We start from the raw sequence: 23,372 nt of genomic DNA, 5'->3' as shown, positions 1-23,372 counted from the left end.
AGGCCAGCAACAAAGAGGAAGCTGATGCCTCCATTTTGACTTCCCAGCACATCCAGTAAGTTACTAACTTATGACACCTGGTCCAAATTATTTTCTCGGTTTCACCACATCAAGGTGGCACAATTAAAGAGAAAAAGGAGGAGAAGAAAGGAGGGAAATGTAGCATTTTAACTTCTGACAGATGTTGAACTTTTGTTATGTGTCTTTGCCAGCCCCCCCCCTTTCTTTTTAGTTTTACCAATATGCTAAGACAGAGTAATATTGCTGCTTCTCTGGAGGTACCACATCATCTCTGAGGGTGCAGTCAGTCAGCTGGAAAGGCATGTGTCCCATTACACCAGAAATGGTTGTTTTGCAGGGTGCAATTTCTCTTTAAGTGGTCCTTCCATCTGTCAGGGCATTGCTCCAGTCCAGCTCCAAAAAGGAGTAGCTCTACAGCTGAGACAAAAAGGTCCAGGTTGGGCACAGATCAAGGTTGGGACAGACTGCAATTCCCTGTATTTGATTGTGTGATCACCAGGAAATACATTACGCTAGACTGCTTCACAAGTCATCCAAAAGGCAGTCTATTTCCCCATGTGATCAAACCCCGAGCCATTTTTGCCTGTTCTTGGTGATTCATTTTGTTCTTACTAGTTTTCCTGACCTTAAGGTAACGTAAAAGACTGCATGAAAATCTGCCACTCGATAGAATGAAAGAAGAAAGTATTGATCCAAAAAACTAGCCCAGGCACTAAATATTGGAGCAGACAGATATGCAATTCAGTGGTTTTTGTTGGTTTTAAAAGCAGTTTTATGTGCAGTTGTGATGTAATGGAGATTGTAGCACTGGATGGATTCTATTTGTGAGGCATACCTGCCAGCTCCACCATACTAAATGTCCTCTTTGTACATAGGAAGCAAGCTTTGCTCATAAGCCTTGCAGAAAATCTGCACGATGCTTCCGCTCCTCTCTCTTCTCAAATCCCTCTGCCAAACTCACTTTGAATTCCTTGGTCAGTCCACTAATAATTTAAAATATTTTAGATGAACAAACTGTCATCATTGGCTGCAATAAAACATTATGTTGGTGTAAGTGGATCTATTTCAGAACTTGGAACAGTTACTTTTTCAGGCTGTGGCCTGTATACATTCCTCTCTTAGTTCTCCTTGCCTCTCTTCTTCTAGAGAGAACATCACTAAATCATGAATCACATTTTAAAATCATGAAAGCAGGTTTCTGTTTGTGAACCTATAAGAAAAATAGGAGAGGTTCTGCCTCCTCTTCATAGCTTTTCGAAAGATGCCCTCCTTTCTTTTGAGATTTCCTTTGTTTTGATTATTACCTCCATCACTCCTGTACATCTGGCTTGCTGGTCAGAGCTAATCTAGTTTAGAGCACCAGGTGGTTACCACTTAAGGAAGCTATGGATAGTCTGGCTGTCCTGTTGACTGGTTCCTCCTGCCTGCTGCTTTCTATCCCAGATGGTCATATTTAGCTGGAGCTCCATTGCCACAATGTTATATTTCTGATTTGGAAACCAGATCAGTTTGTTGTTTGTACATTAGGTGTGAGTGGTGTTACAAGTTATGTTATCCTCCTGTCAGTCGTGTAGTCATTTAAGTCCAGTTGCATCTTGGGTTCCCATCTGCTCAATGCCAAATATAGTTGGAGTGTGAAAGTTTCCAGAGTTTCCAAACTGTTGGTCAGTCAGATTCCTCCCCGTCCCCTGGGTGGGCAAAACATTGGAGGAGGAGTTGCAAGTATTGGGACTTGGGAAACATCCACTGCTGCCAACTGTGGTGTACGATCATTTCATCCCGAGTGCAACCTCTTCCCTGCCCCACTCTGATTTTCACTTCACGTTTAGCACTTTTATGAATATGCAAGCACAGAGTACATGTGACTGTGACTAACTGAGGACCACATACATAGATATAAGCAACTACCTTTCTTGTCAAAACTTACTGAGCTGTTTATCTGGAGATGGTGCCCCTCGCTCCATTAGTTAGCTGAAAAAAGCAGCAATTAAAACACATCTGTGCTGTTCTCAGTTGATGGGGTGGCTGTGTGTGTTATGTACTGTGGTATCCATGCTCAAATCCTGAGCCCCTCTGAAATACTATTCTGGAGTGGGATAGCATCGCTTGGATTCTTTTCCTTCAACACCACATGCCACTGGTTCTGTCTCTGTTACAGAGAGATAGTGCTGTTTCATGCTACCTCTCAGGCTATGCCTAGAGCAGCCTTCCAGAAGCTGGTGCCTGCCAGATATCTTGGACTTCAGTTCCCATCAGGCCTAGCCTGAAAGGTCAACAAGTAGGAATGCTTACAATTATAGCCCAAAACCTCCTCTAGAAGGCACCAGACTGGGAAAGGCTGGTCTAGAGCAGTTAGTCATTCTCCATGTCCATATTTGTAACCTCTCTTCTTCCTCCTGATCACAGAAAATGGGCCTGCCTGAGGCTCCTCCAACTTCAAGCCAGGCTATTCAAGTGGCAATTTCTAACCCCTTTGCAGGCATTCTTTGTCAGTGCCAATCAGCTAGTTTCTCTTCTTCCTTTTGCCAGCCATTAAGATGGATTTCAAAATCACTTGCTGGAAAGAAAAATTATTGTCTCTACAAAGTATTTCTTTACCTTGTCCTTCCCTAAGCAGTTACCCGCTGAGCTTGCTGTGCACTCATCTAACAGACAGTTTTTCTCTTTTTATTTTGATGAAGTTTTTCCTGCTTTGAAATAGATTACATTCCCAAAATGGTACACAACTAATATGAATGCAATCAGGAACATCTATAATACAGCAACAGAGAAAATGCCGTGTGGAATCACTGCAGAGAATGGGGTGGGGTGGGGAACTATGAATGAAACTAGGCAACTAAAAAACAAAACGGCAATTAGAAAAGACCAAGCATTGCAGTTAGAAAGTGATACCATGTTTTCACTCCCAGGACTGCCATATTTACACAATTCCGTTTGCAAATTGATCCCATGTTAACAAATTAACCTCTTAAGGGAGCTCTGCTTCCAGTAATGGGTTCAATGTGGAACAGTACATCTTAAGAGGGTAAATCACCATAATTGTCCATTAAGATCTCAGGTGACTATAAAATCTTAGGTTTGCTTCAGAAGCATAACAGACGGCCCGACTGGATCTTTCCAGGATATTCTTTCAGTGGGATGTCACCACCTAAAAGGTCCCCATCCTACTAAATTAACTTCAGAAGGCAGGAACACTCAGAAAAAGTCCTCTGATGATGATTGTGAGGCCTTTATGGGTTCCCTTATGTGGGAACATATGATCCTTCAGATACTTAGAACACACACTGTAAACAGCTTCAGAAGTTCAAACCAGTACTTTTATTTGTGTTGTGGGGGGGGGGGAAATTGCACAAGTTCTAATGCCAGAGGGTGTTTCCAGACAGAGGGCTCCTACCACTCACAGTTGAATGACGTTGTGCAGTTACTTAAACCTTTTTCTTCCTCAAAACATGTTCACTGGTAAGAAAGAAACACAGATGAAATTTAGGGAAAATATGGAAGGGACTCTGCAAGAGGGGCTACAAATTGAAGCTGTTAGTCTGTAGATCTTTAGTAAACATCCATCAATGAAGCAGTGTGACTGCCCTGCTCATATGGAAAAATCAGCACTCATGTGGAAACATCTGCGTCATCTGCAGTAATTGAAGTTTCCGAGTAGTCTCCAAAGGACCTCACATATAATGCATAGTCTCGGTTGGTTGGTGCTGGCTGACTAGGGCTGGTTCAGGAAGACTGAATAATTTTGCAAGTCATACCTGACAATTTGAGGGCACATAATACAGAGAATGATTTGTAGCAGTGAACCAGAAGAAATAACAACACAACCATATGAACACGCTGCTTTGTGATTATTTGGGAGAGATCACACCAACTTTCTGGTTTAAATTTTGTGAAATATCACATACTCATTCCACTTTCTTGTCTCCTGCTATCCATGTCATTAATCTTGATCTGATTAATCTCAGCTGTCCATCAATAAGGCAGGAAATAGGAGGTATGCATTCATTTCAGAACAAAAATGGCATGTCTGATTACTGAAATCCACTGAATGGGTTGTTTCAGCTCAATACCCAAGCAGGTGCTGGGTGGCAGTGGGCAACAACTGGGCATGACTGAGAATCCCATTCAGGAACTGTGGGGAGCGGGGAGTTGTCTTTTGCTTCTTCTTCTTCATATATTACATTTTGTTCCATTGATAATGGCACAAAATGGATTTTGGCTGCCACCATTTTGTTTTCCCAATTACTGTATTTATTTCAAGTCCCCACTGAGTCACAAATATCATTAAGTTCTCTTATGCCAGTCACTATTCCTTAGTGCTTATCATATTGCAAGAGTTGTGGTAAGTATAAAATGGCAGAACAGAGCACTTTATACCTGCTGTGGATTCCCTGAAGGGCTTAAAATAGGATAATAGCATAATCTATTAACATATTTGCTTTAGCATCTGACAAATTCTACAAAGATCTATCCAATTTAATTTCTACTTTTTTGGTGTGGGTAGCATCACTTTGTTTGGATCAGTTCCAGCACACGTGATTGTTGAAACCAATCTAAGGAGGCTGATCCTCCTTATGTATCCCTGTTACCGTATGCCAACATGAATGACCAAAAAAAAGAAAAAGAAAAGAAAAGAAAAAAAAGATAAGAGTACCATCACAGCTGGCTCAGCTACTTTCAGTTTCCACGTGTGAATGCATCCTGTAAAGTAAATCATCTTTCCTCAATACGTTTTACAGAGTTCATAATTATCACAGTACCTCGCATTAAACATGCTTATGGAACACCCGAGGTATTCCTGGAACTATACAATGTGATTGTTCTGTAGTTACTACTCCATGAATTTTTAACAGGATAAGTGCGTCTAAGGGATGATGGATCAGGTCTTGTACAATGGAAGAGTTTTGCTTTCAGCTAAAAGGCCTTTCACTATAGATGTCCTTAACCAGTGACATGAATCACTTTAGGGAACCAAGGCTTCTATTTCTTCTTAGACATGTATTGTCTACTAAATTTCCTGCTACATCCTTAGATTTATTTGGAGGAACAGAAACATAAATCAGAAGCTATCTTCTGGCTTGGTCATTTGGTAGGGAGGGCAGCATGAAATTGTCCAGGCCCTCTGAAGAATAAATATAGAAATTTTTCTTCCTGTTTTCTGGGTATCATATGTCCACTGTTTAGGAGAGTAATTATATGAGGACATACTAAATACCAACCATGTTGTTGGCCTCTTTCAGGTTTTAGGCTCTGTAGTGAGCAGTAGCATCAGATGCTGTGGTGCAACTTTCCTCAGCCTGACACTCTCCAGATGTGCCAAATTACAGTTCCTTTACTCCTATTAATAGGTTGTGGATGATAGAAGCTGTAATAAGAAACATTCAGAAGGCACCAAGTTAAGGAAGACTGGTGTTGTGTAAGCTCCCTGGGGAGTTCTGGAGATGTAGAACTTGGGAGGTCTGGAGATGTACCTAAAAACATAAATATGCACACCTCTATTATAGATATATTTTGCTTCAATTGCAGGCCATCCTTATAACAACTCCTTCCTGTAGTATGAACACTGTACTAGGTATGAGAGAGGTCCAGTTACCCGGGGGGGGGGGAATGAAGCTAGTTCTGTGGCATCATTTATCCTTCAATTTCCCACAAGTTTTATTTCTTCTTTTAAAAACATGCTGTTTTTCCATCTAATTCTCAGGGTCCTTTTGAATTTCTTGTGGTGATATTTTTTAATTTACTCTAACCTGCATAACTAAGGGCACTGCATTTGTCTTTGTTTTTTCTCTTTCTATTGAATTTCTTCATCCGTCTACAGCTTTACTACCTGCCCGTCCATTCTGATCTGAGAAGGTCCTGTGGGCAGCATTACCTGATGGTATCTTTCCATGGGCTTTAACTGAACTGTGGGAACCTGGGAAGGCTGCCAACTGCCTGAGAGATGATTGTCCAGGGAAAGACAGGACATTTACATCTAGGTATGTCCTCAGCCACCTCATAGTAAACACAAGAATACAGAAATTCACCCATTAAAAGTTCTCTGATATTTCTCTTCCTTTCCAGTTCTTTTGTAAAGGAATTAATTTTTGCTGAGATTGAAAGAGAATGGTTGAAAGAGAATTTTTCAGATGACAGATAAATGTTTAATACATTGCAGATATGTAGTTGAAACCAAGAATTCAGTATGAGAATGAAGCTCAGCATTCTTTTTATATAAAATTCTCCTCCTCCTCCTCCTTCTTGTTAAAAAGGTGGAAGTCTGAAATCCTTGCCAATCTACTGCAAATCACCATAATCTAACAGCAGATCTGGATCTATTTTCTACTCATCCTGCACTACAGGATAGAAAAAGGACCATTACTGTTTTTTAAATAATCAATTTCAACAAGTCATGTGCAACATTTGCGCTGAAGGATTTTACATCCCAGGTGTATTCTGCACTTCTATCTATTTTAAGAAGTACAATATAATTTAAAAATAGAAAGAACCATAATTACTCAGGCAGAAAATTCACTTGGGCTCTGTGCCACTTTTTTACTTGTCATAGGGCTATCTCAAGAGATTTTGCCGCCCGAGGCAAAGGACAATATGGCAACCACTTCCTAAAAAACAGGTTCAATCTTCAGCACAAGTGATGGGATACCGTTCTTCACTGCACTGGAGACCACAGAGCAGGCTGTGTGACATGCATAGCTCTGTCTACCAGCTGAGGGAAATTGCTGGGAGGCTCAGAATGAAGCCGTCATCTCATGTTGGCTGATGGTGGGGCTGCCCCTGCTGCTCAGCTAACATTCTTCAAAGGGTCAAAGTGAGAATAAAATGGAATAATTTATATGCTTTGCTTACTTCCTCAGAGGACCAGCAGGCTACAAATATACAAAGCATAAGCCACCCATTTTAGGATGGCCTGTAGATTTTGTTCATTGCATTTTTGGGTACCGCCCAAAAGAAGTGGAAAAAAAGACCGATTCAGAGGTTTATGGGAATGAATGCACAGATTATACTCCCTCTTAAAGTGGAGATACTGCCTGGGAGACTTGGGTCCAGTGCCCAGGTCTGTTGCTTTACAGACTGCAGGCATTTCACAATTGTTCAGACCACCCTGTTTTAGAAGGAGTTCTTCACTTTAAATTCACGGAGGGAAATGACAAAGGCACTGGAAGGAGCCTGACAGCATGCCCTCCCCTGCACTGGTGCTGCCTCAGCATTCCCAAAAAAGCAGTACACTGTTTAAATATTAAACATCCAGACTGAAATATTAAACATTCTGACTTTCCAACACTGACTACTAGCCTGGACACAAAGAGAGTGGAGACAAGGCATTGTGCCAGGTGCCATGAGAGAACTGCCTGGCTCTTTTGTACACTTACCAATGGGGGTGGGGTTGGGGTTGGGGTTGAAGCCCTACCCTAAGGAGGATTGGACGAGGAGGATGCAAGTATTTTTAAAGTAGGTTCAGAATGAGTATTCAGCCCATTTAAAATATTGATTCTTAACTATTACTGCCAAGAAGAACAACTATCTATCCATTCAGTAACAGGAGGTTCTGCAACTTTGTACTGCAAATTTATACAAGCAGCAGTCCAAGTGACCACTTGGGACTGGTTTTCTGATAGTTGTGTGAAAACGTATGCAATCCAGGTGATATACTTAGGCAAGACTGGAGGGGGTATCAATGCAATAGATTTTGGAATCGGATCAATGGATCTTTTTTCTGCTGTGGTGAGAGAAGCTTAAGGCTCATTTATGCCTTCTCAACCTCCTCCTTCCAGAACAGCTGATCAGGGCTTTGAGAGAACTCTGAAAGATTAGAGGAGTGTTGGTGGTAAGAGGGTATGACCAAATTACATGGAAAATGCAATGTGTTTGGATGAGGAAAAGCAGGTGGGCAGAGAGTGGCCTTCTCAGGTTTCTAAGATTATCATCTGCTCAAATGTATGCTGGTCTTTTTTCAACCTGGACTGATAGTAGGATTGCTGATGATACTTTTCCTTCCTTCTTACATCCTCCTTCAACCCTTTCTTGGACTGGACATATGTTGCTCTTTGCTGAAGATGCAGAAGGATGTCATTGACATATTACCACTTTAGTTAAACAGAACAAGGATTCCTATAATCTTGCATATCTTAATGACCACAATTATTTGACTATGCAGACCTTTGTTGGCAAGGTGATGTCTCTGCATTTTAAGATGTTGTCTAGGTTTGTCATTGCTTTCCTCACAAGAAGCAGGCATCTTTTAATTTCATGGCTGCTGTCATCATCTGCAGTGATCAGAGAGCCCAAGAAAGTAAAATCTGTCACTGCCTCCATATCTTCCCCTTCTATTTGCCAAGAGGTGATGGGACCAGTGGCCATGATCTTAATTTTTTTTTATATTGAGCATCTTCCCTCATGTTAAAATTTTTGTTGTTTGAAGTCTGAATCTTCCTCAGTATTTAAAGTATGGCATTTTTCTGGGAAATGTAAGTATTTTTCCCAGGAGCAGTTCCTTTAATATTGTGAGTGCCAGATAAAAGGTAACAGGATTTCTCAGCTGCTTAGAGTAGGCAACAGTTAACTAGCTCAACAGTGTGAGCAAGTCTAAGACCACTTGCTAGGAAGGGCAGACCCCCTCCTAAGACTAGTACTCTACCTGGGCGTGGCAGAACTGGTAGAATTGTCCAGGTTGAGTCCACCACTGCACCTCCCAACACACCTACTGGTGAGTCAGTTGAGCTGAAGTACTCTGTGTAGCCTGCTCAAGGGAAGTGGCTTGGTGGGGCCCCGCTCAATAGACATAGAGTGCATGAGGGGCATGTGGAGGCGTTGAAGGAGACATGTGACTGACATGTGAAACTTGCCTGCCAGTGAAAGAAGAACCAAAGAAATGTAGGGCTGTAGATATAAAAGGTGGGGGTGGATCCAGAGGAGGACATGGAAGACAATGAGGAGCAGGGCAGAGGGATGAAGAGACTGAACTAGGCATACTGGCAAGACCCTCATGGGAACTGGACTTTGCCTTTGCTGATATGCCTAGCTACCAGGCTTCATGAACTGTACTGAACTACATATTGGCTCTGTTACCACTGGAGAAGGGCTGACCCACCCCAACACAGAAGCAGTATTGGAAGCATAAGCACCAGGCATGGCAAATCCATTACCCTGAGAACTGAGGAAGGCCAACTTTTGGGGGACTAGGGTTGGGAGCAAATTGCACAGGTGCAACTGGAAACACCTGCCAGCAACAAGGACTGAGCAGAGCCTGAGGAAGGTGAATGGAACCACTTGTGGGCCTACCCGCAAAGACTGGGAAGGACCCAAGGCAGGGGCAACAGGCCGAGCAGGACTAGGAAGTTGTAGAGAGCAACAGTTTACAATCATGGTTAATCCAGGTGTTCTTGAATTGCAATTCCCAGAAGCCTTTACCACCAGCTGTGCTGGCTGGGATATCTGGGAGTTGCAGTTGAAGAACATCTGGGACCCTTGAACACTCTACAACAGTTGGGAAGGAATAAGTTGAGATCCCATCAGTTGTAAATTCAACTGTGCTACTTTCCCAAAGGCTTTTCCACACACCCCCACCCATGGAGGGCACAGGGTACCACATGGGATAATAAAACTATAGCACTAAAGGGGAAAAACCCAATATTTTAATAAACTGGAAGGCCTCTGAGAAGGTTTCTTGAAACCCATATGAAATTGTTGTCATACGTAATCACCACTGGTTCACTAAAAAAAACCTGCTGCTGTTTTGAGGAAGGCTATATATTAAAAAAAAGACAACTACACACACATCGAGTTCATACATTGTTATGAATTTGCCCAATGGCTTCTGAATGAGACATAATAGATAGCTAGAGAGCAGTTTTGTGAAAAGCTTTAATTGCTAATTTCTCAAGACACAGCACCTGCCATTTGCTTCAGGAAAGTTCAGGCAAAGTTCGATATTCTAGAAGTGCTGAGCACTAGGGAAAGCAAAGAAAGGTCAGCCAGGCTGCCCTGAAAATGTTTGTGGTGGTGGTGGGGAGGTGGAAGTTAGAGACAGGAAGAAGAGGTGGCTGTAGTTGATTACTAGGTCGGATTGAGAAGTGATTAATTGCCTGCCAGTTTCACCATTGGTTTGATGGAGACCTGTATACAAGGATTGTCCCTGGCTGTTGGCCTTTGGGGTCCCTCAGGGTTCTGTTTTGTCATCTATGCTATTTAACATCGGCATGAAACTGCTGGGAGATATTTCTGGGGTTTGGGAGTTCCGTGTCACCAGTATGCAGATGATACAAAACTCTTTCTTTTAAATCTAGATCCAAGGAAGCTTTTCCAGCTTTAGATTAGTGTCTGGTGTCAATGATAGACTGAGTGAGGGTGAATAAACTGAAATGTAATCCAGACAAGATAAAGGTGCTCCTGGTCAGTTGAAAGGCAGAGCAAGGAATAGGGATTCAGCCTGTCCTGATTGAGGTTACACTTTCTCTGAAAACACAGGTCTGCAACTTGGGAGTGCTCCTGAATTTGTCTATGAGCTTAAATGTCCAGTTTTTGGCAGTGGCCAGGAGTGCGTTTGCATAGGTAAAACTCACTAGCTGCGCCTGTTCCTGGAGAGGGCTGATCTGGCCAAAGTGACACATGGCATAGTTACATCCTGGCTGGATTACTCTAATGCACTCTATGTGAGGCTGCTTTTCAAACGTTTTTGGAAACTTTAGTGGATCGAAAATGCTGCAGCCAGATGCTCACTAGAGTTCGTTACCGGGGTCATATACCCCCCCCCCACAGCAGTTCCACTGGCTTACAATCCATTTCCGGGTAAAAGTTGAAGTCCTGGTTTTAACCTATAAAACTCTAAATGGAAAAGGTCCAAGCTGTCTCAAAGACCATGTCTCCCACTGTGAGCTGGTTCATGTGTTAAGATCATCAGGAAAGGTCTCTAATTAATTAATTGATTGATTGATTGATTGATTGATTGATTTAATGATTATCTGTCCTGCTCCCATTAGTGTTGAGGCACTACTCTGGGTGGGTTACAACACACGTACTGTAATAGAAAACAAAAATAAAAATAGAAACATTAAAAGCAGCAACAAAAACTCCAAAACTCTTGATCCCACCACCCTCACAGGTGTGTCTGATCAGGACATGTGAGAAGGTCCAGCCATCTGAGAAGGATTCTTTACTACATTGTTGTGCCTTGTTGCTTTTAAATGTGTTTGTATCAATTTTATTTACTGTTATATTTGTTTAATTCTTTCTAAATATTTATATATTTGCTATTTTTAATTGTTAAATATTGCCCTTTTAATGATGCAAGCCACCTTGGGTCCTTTTAAGAAGAAAGACAGAGTAAAAATATTTTAAATAATTTCTGCATCTTGTTTCTTGCATCCTGTAGGCTAATCGCATTAGGCAGGTACAGTATAACATTTCCCAGAGCTAGCTAGCTAATAACCCCAAATTGGTATTTGTTTTTTTCCCTCTCTGTTTTATTCACTTTTTATGTGTGTATTTGATTTTATATAAGCCATACGCAGCACTTTTTGCAGCCTTAAATGCTCCCAGAGTAAAAATTTAAAAGAGGAAACTCGCTGACTCATGGACTCTTTGTTTTGGTTGCTACACCAGCTGAAAGTCTTATGCCAAAGTTTCAACATGATCAGCTTTGTAACTGGACCAAATGTTTTCCTCATGGCAATAATGGTTTCTTAAATGGTTTTATCTGAGGTCACCTGACTACTGTTATCAGTTGTGCTTTCTGCCTGGATCCTTGGAAGACGCTTAGAGTAGCATTGGTTTCTGGATCTGCAAGTTTTGCAGATCTGCAGCAAATCATAATAAAGGGTTGGCTGTGGATATTCTTATTGTTCGCTAAGCCTGGATTTGATATACTGGAGAGCTATTTCATTCTCTTATTGTTCCTCTTTCTTCTTAAATCCTAATAAACGAAAACAGATTGACTGCAGAGGAGTCCTCAGCTGTCCTCTTTCCTGGGGAATCTTTCCTGAACAGCTGAATATATGCTTTTATTTCAGCAAAGCAAAAGCAGCTTTTTACAAAACACAGCAACATGTGTTTAAAATAAATCAAATAAATCAAATACCTATCACTTCATGATTTTGAGAAATTCAGACACTTGGAGAGTTAGTTCTAAATCATGTAAGGAAAGACTGTAAATTAAGACTGTGCAGTTAACAGAATATTTCTATGGGAGGCAAAAAAAGAGAACTTTTATTTAAAATTTTAACTTTCCTATTCCATATAGACCTCATATAACTTCCTGGTGAAATGATGGAATGTATCATTATTCCATATGTTTTTTCAGTCAATAACCTTTGTAGTGTATTCTCCAGTTTCAAATCTGTGTGGTTTTGATTTTCATACAGTGATCATAATCTCCTGCATGAAAATTGTTCTTTTCTTTGGCATCTCTCCAAGACCTTGTCTGTACAACTAAATAACACTGTTGTAACTGAATACACTAGTGTGACTTGGTCTTGTCTGATCACAGTTATTATTAGAGGCATTCCATACTTTCAGCATACTTCCAGTATTAACTGTGATCAAATGAGAGAAGCTAATTGCATTGCTGACATATTCTTGGTGTACTTAAATCCCCTTTGATCTTACATCTTTGTTCATACATCTTTATAGATGTGTAGATCTCTGCTGTGTAACTGCCAAATGAATATCACAAGCACAGTTTATCACTGTGCAATTCTCATGCACCTACATCTGGAAGTTATCTTTCTGCTACAAATGCATATTACTTGTGCTGTAATACAAGCAGAATAAATGGATTGTTTCCTTTCAGCTGGCAGACAGTCTTGCTCTTCTTGTCCTCCATCTTCCATTTGAGATGTCTCATCATGAGATATGTACAAATGTCTCCTATATATACTAGAATTCAGAAGTAAACCCCTAAATACATTGGGTAGAACTGCAAATGTAAAAAAATGCATTTTGGCATTGTAAAAGATGACAATGAAGAAGCATATCTAACTGAAGACACCTGAACTGTATGGGGTTAGAGGTTCAAGCACTCAAAGCATATGCATTTGTACAAAACACTGAAATTATCTCAACAAATTTGAAGGGGGGGATGGGTGAGGGAGTCTGCAACTTCCAAACAGCATAAATTGATATTATTGTACAATGAACAAGTTAGAATGGGATGTGATGAATAAGGGTGGAGGGGCAACTTTTGTGCCTTTCCCTTTAAAGTGTTTCCAGAAGTCCTGGGGAGCAACAATGCAAACTGCAATTCAGAGGTATAAATATCTGGGCAATGCATTGAATTGTTTTCAAGTATAACATGTCCTTCTGATGAAAGTGCTACCTAGGTTGAGGAGGGCAATTTCCCTGGTGACAGGAGCACATTGGACCCCTGGAAGTCATTAGGGGCCACACTACCACCACTTCAGTTACTTGCTCTTGACATTTGTCAACAATTTTAGCAGCTATTTATGTTGCAGGAAAGTGCCAGCACATCCTGCTCCCGTATAGAACTCTATGGAATGGCAGCGCAGAACATCTCACAGGGCTCCAGAATTTTGAGATATACAGCTCCATATTTTTGGCAGCAGGCTTGGCTGCCAATTTCAGTGGCTGTACATACTTGCTATAGAAAAGGAATTAAAAGATGCCTAACTGAAGATCCCTGAACCATGTGGGGTTAGAGGTTCAAGCACTCAAAGCATAGGTTGCTTGCTGGCCATGTGCTGATTTTATGTTTTGTGCCATACCATGATCTCCCAGCCTTATAAACCACATAGCCTTTGGCTAAGGGTCAGATCTCATGTGATTCTCTTTTACAGCAAGGCTGCCTGTGCCCCATCTAGATATCATGACCTAACTGCTGGATAGCCTAGCCTATGTTGCTTACAGGCACCTACCAACATTTTTAGCAGATCATTTGAAGCTGCTTCAAACTGCAGCTTATTTACTAATACAGTGGCTGAAATATTGTTGCACAGTTACACAAATGGCATAAAATGGAAGCAAACTGATATAAGAAATCTTTGTAGACTCAATGTGCAACAGATAATTCCTTTGGACTATGGATAAACACATAAAGCCTATGAATTATTAATTTATGGCAATTCACATCTAAAAGTTATATTGTGTAATTGTGCAACAGATTTTTGTCAATATCTCTATAAATGTTTTTGGAAACCCATGTGATGTTAGACCTGCACATGTTCTTTGTTTGTTTCTGGCACTTGGTACCTAGTTTTCCTTTAGGATGTTTAAAATTGTTTGAACTGGAGCTCTGGACTGAATAGAATGCAACTAATTTAGCGGACAAATTCTAAAGAGCATTCTGCCTACTCAGACTATTTTCTGAACATAACTGATGGCATGTTTTTGCCCCATGAAAGAAAGAGACGAGCATGCCTAGCAGCTTCTGAAAACATATATTTCTGGACACTTTTCCAGTTTATTTAGCAGTTAGGGTCATTCCAAAGCCTTTTGCTGACTGAGGCAGAGTAGCAAGTAGACTCCACACCCCACAAGTCAAGGCGCAGAGTACCTAAGCCAACTAATCTGCTGTAATCGTGCCCTGTGAGGATCTAGTTTGGGGCAAGTCATGACCATGTGAGTTCTGAATAACATGTTTCTGCACTTGGGCTGATGATGCTACAGACGTTTGGGTGAACAGACCCTCTGTATTGAAGGACAGGTGGTTATGTTTCTTCAAGTTTACTTTCTTATTAGCAATTGGTTTCTCAGTACCATTAGTGCTTTTCTCTACTGGACTATTTTCCAATAATTTAAAAAGTTTTCTGGATTCCATTTCTTTGTAGTGATCTGGCTTGAAAGTTTTAAAGTTTTTACTTTCCTTCTTGTTAGCGTTTCCTCCTTTAGTAGCTTTTCCCTTACATATTTTATTAACTGTCATAGTAGCTGCTCTGATTGTACTGGGACTGCTGTTAGTGTCCTCTTTATCAGATATTGGCTACAACTTTTTGCAGATATCTACCAAAGTAGTTAGAAGTTTGTTAGTTTCCTTTAAGAACAATTTTATATGCTGGATATCATCCGTTGAATAGAGTAGCCAGCTTTCCAATGTCAAATCGCCTTCACTTGATGTTAAAATCCAGTTTGGAACTATTTCCTTAGTTACATCTCCTTTGCCTGGGGTCAGCACTAAAGGCTCCTTCATCTTTGACTCTTCAGAGGAGTTAGTCTTATCAAAATACTTTGTTAACACTTTGAGTGTTGGATTCTCAGCAAGAAAAAGTTCAGTAGCCAAATTAACAGAATCAGAGTTCTCTCTGTAGCTACTGAGGTTCTGTTTAAGATCCAGGGACTAGTCCAAGCTGGAACCAATAGGGTGCAACTAACTATCTTCCACCCTCATTTAATTCCTCCTTCAAGGGTAAAATGTAATAACTTTTGTTGGCACTCTCTGCCTCCTTAAAGACAATTTGCAATTAAGGGGGAGAGTCCAAGAGTTTTATATCCCCTTCTGGTTAATACCATTATCCTACACACGTGCCAAGACTCCTCCTCTCTGTGTTCAAGGACATCATCTCCAGGAGATACAATAGTGATATTATGGAATTATCTTTTCTGTTTTCTTCTCTAGCCTTTGGTTGTGTGGTACAGAGACTGCAGGATAGGCCTGGATATTTCTAAATATTTCTCAGCAACTCCAGCAGTCATTATCTCAGTTTTGCTGTGTCAAGGCTAAAAGCATGCCTCCAAGCAGGGGAATACAGCAGCAGCTCCTCCTTCTCAAGTGCTTTGTTAATTTGTCTAGATTAAAAGTCAACCTTAAAACTTTTAAAACTATGAAATAGGGTGCAACAAATAAATCAGATAAAAGTGGAGTGGCTTTGCTGCAAGTGTCCTGCTGCACCCTACCCCATGCTGTTTCATTTGCTCCAAGCCAACTAAGTTAATTCTAGGCTTCAGATTTAAAAAAAATCTGTTAAGTACTTTCCCCCCTTTCTTCACCTTTTAATGAACAAAAACTAACAAATTATTCGCAATCTCTGGTGTTGCCCACCTCTGATGTAGGCAAATTGTAAAAGGATTGTGCTGTTTAGAAACAAAATCGACGGGTCTACCAGACTGAGTATTCTTCCACCTTTTTTTAATCAGTTGATGGTGGCAGATCATGGGATTTATCATGACTTGCATCCTTTTAACTGTCTAGCGCTAAACATGTGACTTGAAGATATGTGGTTTCACCAACTTCACAAGCTTATACTGTATTATCCCAGTTGTCCAGCAAGCTTCCACCATTGTTGTGTTTCTGTATACTTTGTTGCTTTGGGAAGCATGATAGTGCTAAATCTTATTTCCAACATAAAACGGTACAAAAGATAAACCTTGGTGTGGGAAGAACAAAACAGGATAGGAACTTGCAGAGAAAACATAGGAGAAAGCAAAATAAGGGGAATATCATTTGGATGTAGTGATCATTTCAAAAAAAGATCAATGCACATCTTGATCTTTAAGATGGAACAAATGTCATACCCAGAAGATCCCTAATATCAGAAAATGTTTTCAGATCAGCATGGAGTTTTGAAACCTATGACTGTGTGTTGATTTTCAGGCAAGAATGGGAGGGTGATGTTTATCCTTTTGTCCACTTACTACTTTCCCTTTCCAACCCCTAGCGATGCCACTCTGTCCTCCCCTTTGGACGCTGGCACTGAAACAATCTGGGGTCTTCAACATTCAACCGAATGTTGTCATAAAAGACACTGCAAATCAAGCCGATGCAAAGCTGAATTGCTCTGATTTGACTTACCATTGTAGTCCAGCCTTTCCTAGGCATTGATGGTTCATCCCCTTGAAATCTGGATGTGATGCACAATTTCCTCGACTTAGTCCATGAGCCATCCTAGTTTTCTGGTTTGTTGTGAGATTATTGGGTGAAGAGGACAGCCATGTATGGAAAAGGCACAGATGAAATGTACATAATAAGATAATTAAAGGAATATGTAGACAGCAGAAGAGGGAAACCATATGTAAGTATCCTTTCCTTTGGATGTTCATTATATGTGGTTCCAGTCCGCATGGGAAAGGCCACTATTGCACATCTTCCTGTCACATCCTTCCATAAGCAGACAAAGGCTTTTCTCTTCAGACGGCCTTTCCCTTAACAATTGGTTATCTGAGAGGGGTTGTAAATGCAGGGGTATGCCTCGTTGCTTTGAATTTGTTTTTGGTCTTGGTTTTGTTTAAAATTCTTAGTGTGGAATATGTTTGATCTTTTAAAATATGTGTATACTTACTGTTTTTAGGTTTAAAATCTTTTTTTAGTGATGTATGCCACTTTGGGCCTTTTTAAGGAGAAAGGGGGGTAATATATATTTTAAATAAGTAAATATGTTTGTACATTTATTTGTAGCCTGGTCTAATGGATATTAGGGTTTTTTTAACAGTTGTGCAGAGAATCTTTAGCTGTTTTGCATAAGCCTCTGATGAAAGCTAATAGTCTACTGTGTGTGTTTTTATATACTGTAAATGAGAATTTAGAATCTGATCTAAAACACATTGCACTAGAGAGCAATTACTTAAAATTCTGAATTCATGCAAGTACATTTAAAAAGATTCTGAAAACCTGCAAAGCTAAGGACACTTGGGCATATTTGGGAATATCGGTTAATACAACATTCATGTTACAAGTTAATATTGACATTTTAAAAAATGTTAAATAATAATTTAATATTGAGTGGTATAAACGCTATGTGGTGAGGTGTGTTTGTGTGTAGTAAAACAGGGTAAGCATCACATTTAGTACTGAGTTGATTAGGCATTTTATACATAAAATAAAAATCCATCCAGTAAATTAAAAGATAGATAACATGATTATGAAGCTACTGTGTTTGTATATTAGTTGCATAAGAGAAAATATTCAAAGTATTTGAGTGAATAAACTTCTCTGAGTGGGTGGATACATGGTTTAAGTTTAATAACAGAGATTAGTAAAATTGCAGCCTGATTAAAAAATAATAGTAATACACACACAAAATGAAACAAAACACAACACCCTAGCTGTGAGAGCAAAATAGGAAGAGGACTGCCTATGTGCTGTAAAACAATGTATACACCACTTACTCTAGTGCAATCTCTGAGATCATATGTGCATATTATACAGACTATATATATTGTTCATGCTATACAAACTATATATATATTGAACTGCATCAGTGTCCCCCCCCCCTCCCACAAAGCATATTCTACCAGGAGGGTCCTAAGGAGAAGTTTCTGTCTTTATCTGGAAGAAGTTGCTCTGACTCAAGATCACACAGCCATTCAGATACTGTCAGATTGCAACTCATACCACCCTTCACGTTGTCTCTTTGGTGACTAGGACTTTAGAGTTCACAATATGGGGGGCAAGGGTACATGGTCTCCATCCCTGCTCTATATGTTTGTCATACAACCCTATAACTTTATGGCTCAAAATGTGTGATGGGAATTAATAAAAATAAATAAACATTTTAAAAATATTTTTTAAAGTGTGTGATTTTTGTGATCCACCTATTTTGGAACAGTCATTGCTATTTTTTTCTCCTGAAAAGTTGCATCTCTCTTCAGCAATGGATGATAAAGTCATTCTTCAAGTGGAGATACTGTATGTGAGGGTTAAAAGGAATGTAATGGAGTGGAAAAACAGGCTTCTGCTCCCTGCCCTTGAGAGTAAGGGAAGTTAACTCCTGTCTCACAGGCAACACAGAAAAGTCGCTTGCCTTGAGACATCTGCATAGCTGATGTCAAATAATGCATGCTCTGTGACAGCTTCTACATGATAATTCCATTGGAAATAATGGTTAATTAATTACATAAGGTTTTACTCTGGTGTGCCTTGCTCAGGAAACTTAAAGTGAGCTCAGGCAGTCTGAGGTGCCTCCCCTGTTTGCAGAGTTATGTTTACTTCCTTGTTCCACTGCACACTTTACCAGATGTCCCTTCTTTTTCTAGAAGGTCAAAGCAGCATGGAACGCAATGGCTTATTCTTTTCAAAATGCAGCAGCTCAGTGGAACTGCAAAGTACACAGTTCATAACTTTGCTCCCCACCCCACCTTCTGTCTGGCATCCACGTTGGATGCACTACAACTGGTTGCATAATGTTTTTAAGGGAAGAAAGTACTTGTGTCCAGTCTCAGCATTTGGGGAAAAACATTCGTTTTTGGATGACACCTCCAAAACTCTTACAGACAGCATGGCCAGTGGTGATGCTGGCTGGTGTATGTGTGCTGTAGTCCAGAAAATAATAATATGTCCAAGGCCTTTCTCTCTACTGTACTTTGTAAGCAAAGTGAAAACAATAGGTATGTTAGCAGTTACACTTTATACTCACAGTGCTGAAAACACCCTCATTTCTTTATTTCTTAGAACACAATATCCATTCTTGAACTCTTTCATTCTTGTCAAATGTATCAAAGTATACAGATATTCACATACCTGTTTGTTCAGTATGGCCCGGCCTGTGTGTCCACAATAGGCAGCTGAGTGGAAGAGAATTCAGTGACAGTAACAACACAATGCTTGACCACAATGAGTCTCCTAACGTTTTTTTAAAAATGGGAAATAAACACCTATATATAAATTATATATGAACCACACACGAATACAATAATTAGGGAATAATTTTTGGGGAAGCAAACCTATAGAAGGGGGAATACTAACTGTCGTTGTTGTTACACTGCTGATGAGAGCTATGACAAGGCATTTTAGCTCCAGTGGAAGATGACAGCATCTCCCACCCACCCTCCCTTGAGACATTAAGTGCAATCTCCCTGTGTGAAAAAGGAGGATGAGAATGTGGTCTCCTCCCAAAACAAAGATAAAGTTTATGCTTCCAAAAATAAATTAAAAAAAAAAAAGGAAAGTGGATCAGGCGGGGATGGGTGGTCCTGTTCATTTTCCTAACACCCATGAGTACATTCACCTTTAGGTTTCAGTGCCCTCTAAATTCTATGGCCCTGGAGCAAAGGCCCGGTTCCCTCACCCTAGCTGGTGACCATATGAAATAATGACGCCCAAAAGGTCCTATCATTGGCAACCCTACCCTGACCCTTGCAGATGAAAGGCCATGACTTCCTAAAGACTGCACTGATGGAAATGTTGCAAAATAATTCACTGTATTCTTTTTTGCACTGGATATGAAGAGAAACATACACATAGAGAAGATACTTTTAAATCAGGAAGGTCTGCCCTTTGTTAACAGCCTTGCGTGCAGGAGGTGTTAGGCAGACTTAATCACATTAGACTTTATTTGCACATCAGATTTTAATTAATTAATTAATTAAATTCATTTATTTACTGCCCCTTTAGTGGGAGGCACCATTAAGTTGCACATAATTTAGCAACAACAGCCACCCCTCACTCTGAATTACATCTTCTTCCAAATGGGTACAGCCATTCTTGGCTTGTGCCAGCAGCCTTCCGTGTAATCTGATCTCTGTTTGCACTTACCAGAGACAGAACAATTCAAGTCAGTGCCTCACATAGCCCTCCACAGCTACTAACTTATGCAGTAAGTAGTGTCTTGGAGTCAGTTCCATCACCCCACTCCAACATTTGTGGGACAGTGTCATCCTCTGTGACCTGCAGTCTTGACCGTACCTGTGGTGGGGTTGGGAGAAGCAGTTCTGAGCTCTCCCTGTTATAATGAAAGTATCTGGAGGTGGTTTGATCATGCATAGGCAATTCTTAGATTTTTGCAAGACTGACATCTTGATGTTGATCAAAAGTGCTGGATTGTTGATATGGATGGATTAATGAATTAATTACCGAGCTTACCTCCCTTTTAAGGCTCTTCTTGGGGGGAAAGGCTACTAGAAATATCAGGATGTGCACCTTCACTTCCAGATTTCCCTCTACACCACTGGCCCTTGGGATGTTGGACTAGTTTTTATCATGATGATGAAAAAAATTAATAGATCTGGAGATCACCAGGTTTGTGGCAACCTGGCTACACAATCCTTTGTACTCCATCTTAGTGCTGTTAATAGACTTCAGACTTGGGGACTTTTAGCACTGTACTTAAATTTCTATCTCTCCTCTCCTGCCTGTTTTGACTAATATAACCAGCCTCAAGAAGAGATCTGGACAATTTAAGATCTTCAAATATGTGAAACAAAAACAAAACAAGATAAAATGACATGGGGGAGGACAGCCTAGGAAGTCTGCATTAAGGCACCACCATAAAGTTTAGGTTAACAAAGTGTATGCTCATTTATAAACACTGATGCTGCTGTTTATGTATTGAATACACAAAATGCTTTTTGTTAATCTTTCGGTTTGCTACCAAATTTTGCAGCAACAGAACTAACACAGTCATCCCTTCAGTGATTACTATCCCTTTGGAAATGTTGTGACATTTTAATTGTTACTGATAGAGGCACTACTCTCTTGCAGGGGTGAGCAACTAACATCTGATCCTCCAGATGCTATGCTGTTCCTATTATCCCTCACTATTTTATGCTGAGGAAGGACGATGAGTTACAGTCCAGCAACATCCCTAAGGTCACAAGTTGCCCACTCTTTCTCTCCTGATATAGGGAGTAAGTAAAAGGCATTTCAAATATCCTCACTAAAGAAACAGCCAAGCTTCATGTCTTTGTTTGAACAACGAATACAGTGCAGAAACAATATGCTGGAACTGAGGCAGACATTTCAGGCTACTTTCCCAGTACTATCTATAAATTTTCCATTTCTTCTCCCTTTGACCTCTACAACCATCCCCATATATATTCATATATACTTCACCTGAGGACTGCAATTTGTCAAATATTATGCTGTTTTTTTGTTGGGTCTGGACTGTGGAACCATTCGTTCTCCAGATATTGTTGGGCTATAGCCCCCATCATCCCAAACTCTTGTCAGTGCTATCTGGATTGATGTGAATTGTAGTCCAGTTCTACCTGGAATGATGGGAAAAGTAGTCCAACGAGGGAGAAGTGCAGAAATCTGCGTTTACAGGTCACAGCACAATTGTTCCCTCCCCATTGTTCTAGTTTAAAACTGAAGAGAGCATGACACAGGGAAAACAATCTGTTTTGGACAGGATAATTGCGATGATAATTACCATGACCAGAAACAAGTGATTCAGTCGTCGTTTTGCTGAAGCTGGTGGGGAGGAAGATAGTTCCATCCACGGCGAAGTGAGATATCGCCCACTGTCTTCCTTGAACACTCACCTTTTTCGAGGTAAGGATGAAGTTCCCTGTTCCTGCGGCGCTCTTTTGCTCACTCTCTGGATTGATCTTCTGGGCCCGACTCTGGCCGCTTGTCGGGACTCCCCCGAGCTTGGCCCCTTCCCGCCGCCGGTTTCTTGGACCGGCAGCTATTGAGGGGGGAGCTTCAGGGGGGTGACGGCCGGGCGGAGCCTGATACTTGTACTGGGATCAGGCATGGCGAAGCTGGCGCTGCTGTGGCTTGAGTAGGGGGGCGGTGGGAGCTGGCGGCTCGGAGTGGTCTGCCCTACTGCTCGTCCGGACGAGGGTGAGTGGGGTTGTGCGGATCTGCGAGGGATAGATAAGGAGACAGCGGGGGGGGGGGGGAAGGGGGTTTAAAGTGGGCACGGTAGTTAAAACAAGCATTAAGTTAAACAAGGACAAATAGAGGGGTAAGGAAGGCGAGGAATTAAGGGAGGTCCCGCGAGAAAGCAATAGGTGCGAACATGCCTTTAAATACAAGTAGAATAAACCAGAGCACGGCCAAACTGCCCGAAAAACCTACAACAAAACCTACAACAACCATCGGATCTCGGCTGTGAAAACCTCGAGAATACAAAATAATTTTGCTGCTTCCCTCCCCCCGTGTGTAATATATTTTTGTGGTCCCCTCAGTTTAAATACGTGTTGTTGTTGTTTTTGCCTTGTTTAATAGTGAATACATAAAAGCGTGTATGTTGTAGGGGCTTGGAATCTGTATAAGGGATGTGGGATATGATATCTAGGGGAAAAGGATGTGTTGGAGGGAATGCATGTATTTAGCTGATAAAGTTTCAGGAGACTTATGGGTTGTCGTCTGAAGGTGTTTGGGAAGAGAGTTGTACTCAGTGGAGCAAGAGGATCTGGCTGTAATGAAATGTGGGTATCGTTCACTTGGGCTACAGCTGTGGGGCAGGGGTTAAAAAAAATCAGAGGAGCGCTAAGGAGTAGGAAGGGACTGGTGGGGTTCCCAAACCTGGCGCCGTCCACATGTGTTGGACTAAAATGCTGCCTGGGATGATGGGGGTTGTAGTCCAGCAGCCAGCTGAGCAGAGCTGGGAGCCAGAAAGGGGAACTCAGAGGGCCTCGTTTGAGTGCTGAGGGGTAAAAATGATGGAGTTCAGTGGGGTTTAATGAGCATATATAATGAATACGCATGTATAATGGAGCGTGTGGTTGTCCTCAATAGGACACAT

General features: G+C 41.0%; 1 protein-coding gene and 1 long non-coding RNA gene across 6 annotated transcripts in view; one reads left to right on the top strand and one right to left on the bottom strand.

Annotated features, from left to right (window-relative positions):
* Positions 1–3,320: 3,320 nt before the first annotated feature.
* LOC110077582 (uncharacterized) lies at positions 3,321–22,301 on the bottom strand. 5 transcript variants are annotated; one of them, XR_012085645.2, is made up of 6 exons: positions 22,162–22,301; positions 19,317–19,464; positions 16,757–16,857; positions 5,241–5,492; positions 4,676–4,722; positions 3,321–3,477 (listed from the first exon to the last, which is right to left on the bottom strand). It is a non-coding gene; the product is annotated as an uncharacterized LOC110077582 (long non-coding RNA). The 5 variants fall into 5 exon arrangements; XR_013543122.1 differs by having other exon boundaries at positions 3,321–4,722; XR_002300309.3 differs by lacking the exon at positions 5,241–5,492.
* A 44-nt stretch (positions 22,302–22,345) lies between these two features.
* The window catches only part of LZTS2 (leucine zipper tumor suppressor 2), a 79,773-nt gene continuing 78,746 nt past the window's right edge, over positions 22,346–23,372 (top strand). The window contains exon 1 of the mRNA XM_020790800.3: positions 22,346–22,465. The gene's annotated coding sequence lies outside the window, so the exon portion shown is untranslated. The remainder of the gene's footprint in view (positions 22,466–23,372) is intronic.

Source organism: Pogona vitticeps, chromosome 3 (genome assembly GCF_051106095.1).
Source record: "Pogona vitticeps strain Pit_001003342236 chromosome 3, PviZW2.1, whole genome shotgun sequence".
NCBI lineage: Eukaryota > Metazoa > Chordata > Lepidosauria > Squamata > Agamidae > Pogona > Pogona vitticeps.
Note: the sequence above shows the minus strand (reverse complement) of the source record. Positions and strands in the feature narration are given on the sequence as shown.